This window comes from Gossypium raimondii, chromosome 2 (assembly GCF_025698545.1).
Source record: "Gossypium raimondii isolate GPD5lz chromosome 2, ASM2569854v1, whole genome shotgun sequence".
Taxonomy (NCBI): domain Eukaryota; kingdom Viridiplantae; phylum Streptophyta; class Magnoliopsida; order Malvales; family Malvaceae; genus Gossypium; species Gossypium raimondii.
Genome location: NC_068566.1, coordinates 39,245,207 through 39,252,347, shown reverse-complemented (window position 1 = coordinate 39,252,347; position 7,141 = coordinate 39,245,207).

The window sequence follows — 7,141 nt, the reverse complement described above, 5'->3', positions numbered from 1 at the left end:
ACTAGCAATAGTGGAATTTATAGCCCAATTAAAGAGTTAACGGTATCCTCTCATTGGCATTGTGTGGATTGATAAATATGGAACGTGGCCACGGGTTTGCTTGTTCTCGAATGAACAATTTATCACTATCATTTGTTGATAGTGGTCATATTAATCATTAAGAAGACACAATGGTGACAATTAGATAAAATAATATTGTATTAAGCGAACAGATTTAACTGAAAAGAATTAAGGATATCATATGAGGGTAACACACACATGACTAGGTCATTGGACAAAACAGTTGGATGAACTGTTTTCGTAAAAAGTATACAATAAAGAGTTTTCAATCATGGTACTTCTTGTGGACTGACTCCATAATTAAGTAATTGCGAATTATCGGAATAATGCTTCTGGACATAATTGCAATTACTAGAGCCTAATTGTATATGTCTAATCGGTCCCTCCACTAACTCAACAAAAGCTTGATCGGATTGCATTTGAATCAGAAGAAAATTCTACGATTTTGAAAATAATTTAATTGAGTTAATTTATTCGATGTAGAACTAAATTGAGCGGTCTTAAGAATTGTTCAACTAGAGAATTTGATTAAAGATTTTTCTTCGAAAATTAATTTGGAAAATATAAGTGATTTTTGAGTAAATTAATTTTGATCAAGTAAAATTAAATTAATCAAATTAATTAAAATTAATATGATATTTTTAGAAATTAAATTTTAAGTTAGACAATTTGTTCAATGGGTAATTGAACTTCAAAATTGGATCCAATATTGTAAATTGGGCCTGAGAACCCAAAATCGAGACCAAGACCCAAAAACTGATCGAACTAGGCTTGGTATGTGAAACTGGGCAAACAGTCTAACTGGTGGCTAGACCGAACCGGTCGGGCCGTCACTGGCCCGGACCAAATAGGTAGAAATTGAACCAGCTCGGGGTGCCGACGGCTGCGACGGCGGCATTCCGATGGCTGAAAAATGGTCAGCGACGATGGGTCTTCGGTGGTTGAGTAGTGAAAGAATTATACTCGTACTGGGACTCTAACAGAGAATTTGATTTGAGATAAAATATTTTAAAAATAATATTATTTTAATAGATTTAATATTAAATTAAATTTAATAATTTATCTTATTAGTATTTTATTAATTCGATATTAAAGTGATTATCTTAATATTAAATTAAGTTTAATGTTTATCTTGTAGCTAAATATTTTATTAATTTAATAAGATTTAATATTAAATTTAATATAATATTTATCTTGAAATATTATATTAATACTAAAGTGATTAAGTTTAATCCTAGTTGAACCCTCTAAACTCTCCTTATATAAAGAGAGCCTTGGGTCATTATTTTTTACACTAAATAAATTATTTCAGAAAATTGCTCGAGATATTTGTTTTAGGAGAAACTTGGATTAAGTTTGTTAGGGATAAACTTGGTTTAAGCAAGGAGAGGATAAAAAATCATGAGCAAAGATCTCTTAAAGCCTGTAAAAGATAATACCTAAATATGTAATGATTTATTTTTTTAGGGTGAAAAATGGCTTATTTGTAGGTCAAATAATATTAAAATAATCTACACTAATTAGAGTTTAAGTGGGAAACTAAAAATAGAGTTTAACTAGGAGAAGAAAAGTTAAAAAATGCGAGGCATGATTCCACAATTATCGATTCAAGAATAGGTCATAGATCCAAAAAAATGAGACTGGGTCAGGTCAAGATTCATGGTCCAGCTCTAGCTTTGGCGCGATATATCTTGCCAAAAGCGCGGAGAGCGGCGACGAAGGCAATGAAACAAAGACTTATGACTAGGACAATTGTAAGGGAGTTCTTCAAGCCCGGAGCATTGTTTGTGTAGAACCAGAGCATATTGCTTCCGGATATGGAGCCAACGAAAGTCGAGATAGAAGTGGCAGTGCCTCCCATAACCCTGTAACGACGCATTTCCAACGTCGCGACATCTTTGTCCCTTTATTTTTTAGGGTTTTAAAGCAACAAAAACTTATCAAAACAATACAGATTTAGGTTTAAAAATATTTTTTTATTTTAATTATAAAATAACATGTTATTAAGTTAATTGTCACATCATCTCATTGTTAGTATTTTAATCGTTTTGGACTAAAAAAATAAATTGGTAACTTGGGTGATCTAATTTTAATTATCGGATGATCATTTTATATAGCTTACCTAACATTATTTGAGGATTGAATATATAACTAATTAATTTTAATAAATATCTTTTATCACTTCACTAATGATCTAGAAATATATTTTTTATATAAAATATTTGTGTTGATCCACATTTTAGTATTAATAATATAAGTTTTTATTTAAATGGTTATTTTAATTTTAAGTATAAAATAAAACTTTAAATTATTTTGAGAAAAAGGAATCCAAATTTAGGCGAGTTTAGCGGCGTGAGCGCAAGACAAAACATGGCGTTATTTGTTCAACGGTGATTGGATATGTTGGAGGATGAAAACAAGGAAGGCTGACATCAGTCACCTAAATTTAAAGAGCGATTAATGGATGAAACTTTAGCGGTCGGGCGGAGGCTCCTTTCTCACTTTTTCTTTATTTTTAATTACGTATAATAATAAGTGCCACATCTCTTCTTCTATTATTATTATTTTAATAATATAATATAATATATTATTTTTAATTTAATAATTTAATATATTTTTATTCATTACAATTTTATATATAGGTAATTTAACAATTTTAATGTTTATATTATAGTATTATATATAACTACATATTCAATTTTTTAGTGTTTTAGAACATAGGTGCGTATTTAAAAATAACATACAATAAATAATAAAACGTAAGGTTTGAAACTACTAGTAATAACACATATGCAATATGTACAAAGTTAAAATAAAAAAAGTTTAACTTGTAAGCAAAAGAAAATTGAAATAGTTAAATATATCATATAAGAATATTAAGTGCACTCCAATTGTTTATCATGATATTGTCATTTTACTATAGTACATCAAAAAGTTACCAAGTTACTGAAAGAAAATCAATATTAAAATCTATTTTTAAAATTAAATATTGAGTTGACTTGCAACACCAATATATTAATAAGAAAAGATAAAAAATGTCATAATAATAATCATTTAATAAAAGGGTATATTAGTCATTTTCTAATCAAGTTAGTATTCCAATTAACCCTAACACCAATTCAATGGGGTTTATTAATAGTATAGATACACAAATTTAGTGAGAGAAAATATTTTATGTTAAAAGTTAATTATTTTAAGTTTACTCAAAAATTATTATTGGTGTAGTGGTAAAAATTTTATTTATAGATCCATTAAACATGGATTCAATCCTTAGACATATTAATTTTAGTTATTTTATTTTAATACTAGTCATTTAATAAAAGGGTATATGAGTCATTTTCTAACTGGGTTTTACTAATAGTATAGATTACAAAATTAGAAAATGGGTCGAACCATGCTCAAGAATTGAATGTTTAAACCTGAGTTTGACTCATATTTTGAATGGGCCTAATTTTTTTTTGCCTAAATCCATTTTTCAAATCTAACAATTTTTTTCATACCTTTCTAAATTTGAGTGGACCTTCAGACTTAAGCGGGTAGCCTGACATTTGAACAAATCTATTTTAAATATTTTTGCTAATTTTTAAAAAGTGATACGAATTATTTGGATAGTCTAGGCCCAGGCTTGGGCTTGAATTTTATTTTATTTTTAGATTTGAGCCTTGGCTCGGCTCAACCCGATTTAACCTATGAACGAATCTACTTATCAAATGTTTACAAAATAATTTACATTTTTAAATATAAACTTTATTTATGAAATGTGAAAAGATTTATATAAAAACTTAACAAATAAATATAACATATTTTAATAAATAAGCACAATGATGTAGGGACAAAAGAAAACATTTTAAAATATAAAATATTGAAACCTGTTAATGATAAAGTTATTTTTAAAAGACGATACAAATTTTTAAAAACTTAAAAATAATTAAAAATGAAAACAATATTAAAAGGTTTCAACTATAATATTTGTTTAAAACTTCAAAAAGTAGTTTATTGTTTATAAATTTAAAGTTGTGACTTAAAAAATAAATTTATATAAATTTTAATATTTTATTTTATTACACTTTAAAACGTTATTACTACTGAAAAATCATGGACAATATTTTAAAAAGCGTAATAATCTACGTAGATCTAGTTGATCGTATATTTGAAAGTAGCTTTCAACAAAATATTTTATGATAAAATCATTTTATTTAAACCTCAATTTTTACACATATTGAGTGAAATTTTTAAATTTTATAAATAAATTGAGAGAATTGACAAGTATCTCATATTTTATTGTTGTTTGGATACTACAAATGCTAAGGTTTAACCTCAATTATTAAGTCATATATAAATATTTAATTATAATTATAATTATAAATACTGGAAGAAGTCTAGTAAGGCGTATATAAGTTAAAAAAGTAGACAATAAAGAATATAAATTTCACATTTTTGTTATGATATTACACATATTTTAGTGTTAAATAAATTCATTTACTTTGTATGCAGGGGTCTAGAACAATTTAATAAGAAGCCGCCCATAAAAAGTCTTTGTCTCCAAGGCAAGGTCAAATGTTTGATATTTGACTAATTAGTAAAACTAGAAGAAAGTTCAAAATTCATCATCTCATTTTCCTTTTTCAACTTTTTCAATGTTTTTGCATATTTCTCTCTTAATTAATTTATATAGATTTATAAAACCATAATAATAAATTTAGCTCTTAACATTCTATATTTTTATCAATTTGGTTTTTATTTTTTAGTAAAATTTGACCCAAACCTTTTAAAAAGAGTCGATTTGACCATTAGCCTTTCAAAAAGAGTTAAATTATTTTTAACGAAAATACTAACTAAAATGTTAAATTTTTAACCATGGTAGTTGTAGAAACAAATTAATGCAGTTAGTTTGTTAGTAACATTGTTAGAGGTAGTTAGAAGGTAAAAAAGTTGTATATAAATTGCTCTTTGTAATGCTATTATGCATGACGAATGTATTTTTCATCATTTTTCTTCTCCTTTAAAGCTTTTGTTCTCTGCTCATCTTCTACACAATGTGAATGCAACATGGTATTAGAGCCTTCATTTTTTTATAGCGGTTGAGACAGCGGTGTCACCAGGATCTTGCTCATCATTCTTTCTTTGACTCGTATATGTGTTCACTTCTTTTATTTTTTATCCTTTTGGTTGCGTTCTATATTATTTCTTGTTGTTTTTCGCTTCTATATACAATGGCAATAATGGAATAGTTTGCTAGTATTGATTTCAATAATTCTTTGTATCTACATCAATTTCTCAATTAAGTACACATCAACTTGTTGGTCATGAGAATTATAATGTTTGGAGTCAATCGATGCGGATTGTATTGTTGGCCAAGAATAAACTTGGTTTTGTTGATGGATCTTGCTTGAGAGACTCAGTTTTTCCTGTTGTTAAATCACAGAGGGATCATTGCAATGCAATCATTCTTTCTTGGGTTTTGAGAACTGTTAGCAAAAAGTTGTCAACGATAATCATTTTTGCTTCAAGTGCAGTGTTGGTGTAGAAAGATCTTCAAGAATAGTATGAGAAGATTAATGTATCTCAGTTTTTTTCCTTCATCGTGATATTTCCTCCATTACTCAAGGTACTTTCCTTATTTCTATGTTTTTTCATACAATTAAAGCTGTTTTGGGATGAGTACGATGCTCTTGTTCTATTTTCTACTCGTAATTATGATGCTTCTGGTAAGAGTCTTGTGCATCAACAACAACAACGTTTATTTCAATTTCTCATGCATGGGTTTGAATGATTCTTATGCTACTACTAGGAGTCAAAACCTTATTGTTGCAGCCTTTACCTTCTGTTAATCATGCTTATTCTATGATGGTTCAAGAGGAGGCTTAGTGGTAACATTCTTCTAGTATTTATTTTTCTACTAAGCCTATGGCATTGTATTCTTCGAATGTACAACAAGGATCTCAGAAGAAACAACTTAATGAGGTTTGTGACCATTGTAAGATTAAAGGTCATAAACAAGAATCTTGTTATAAACTCATTAGGTGCCCTCCAGACTTTAAGTTTACAAAGAAAAAAATCTCAAGTATCTGTTGTTAATAATGTTGTCTTAACTGAAAGTTTTGTTGAGAATGCTATACCATCCATTACTTCATAGTCAACACCTGTCTCCACTCATGAACAGTATCAACATATATTGAGTTTACTTGGGAATGAGTCATCTTCTATAGGAACTACATCATAAATGGTAAGTATGGTTACTACACCATGTTATTTCTAATGGATTTTGGATGCTGGGGAAAAAAAACACATGATATCTAATGCTCAGTATCTTGATAATCTTGTTTCATGTACTTTACGTCAGGTTAACTTTTTAACAGTATCAACATATTGGTTCTTACATTTTATTTCCATCAGGTTAACTTACTAATGTGTTTCATGTACCTGTTTTAATTTCAATTTAATTTCTATTTCTAAGCTCACTCGTGAGTTAAACTATTTTGTTTCTTTTTACCCTCATTTTTGTCTTCTTTAGGACTTTTACAATGGACAAGTGAAGGCGATTGGTAAAAAGCAAAATGGTCTCTACATTTTTTCCTCTCAACAACACACAACCCCATTATCTTCCTTTATCACACATTCTGTTTTTTTTCCTCATTTCGTGATCAGGCCTATCTTTGGCATGTACATGTTGGACATGCTTCTGTTTCAAAATTCAATAAAATTGCACCTTTACAATGTACTTCTTTGAACAATGATTGTATTTCCCATTGTCACATTTGTTGTATTTCCTATTGTCACATTTGTCCTTTAGCTAAACAAACAAGGTTCTTTTTTCCCATTAGTAATTCAAGAGCCGAACCTCATTTTTCCTTAGTTCATCTTGATTTATGTGGTCCTTATAAAGTTCCAACACATACTAATCATCGTCTGTTTCTTACTTTAGTTAATGATTTTATGTGTATGACATGGATCCATCTTTTTACTTTTAAAAGTAACACTATTTTTCTTTTGTAATAGTTTATTGCTATGGTTCAAAAATAATTTTCAATAAAAATTAAGATTTTTAGGGGTAATGATGGAACTGAGTTTTTCAATTCTA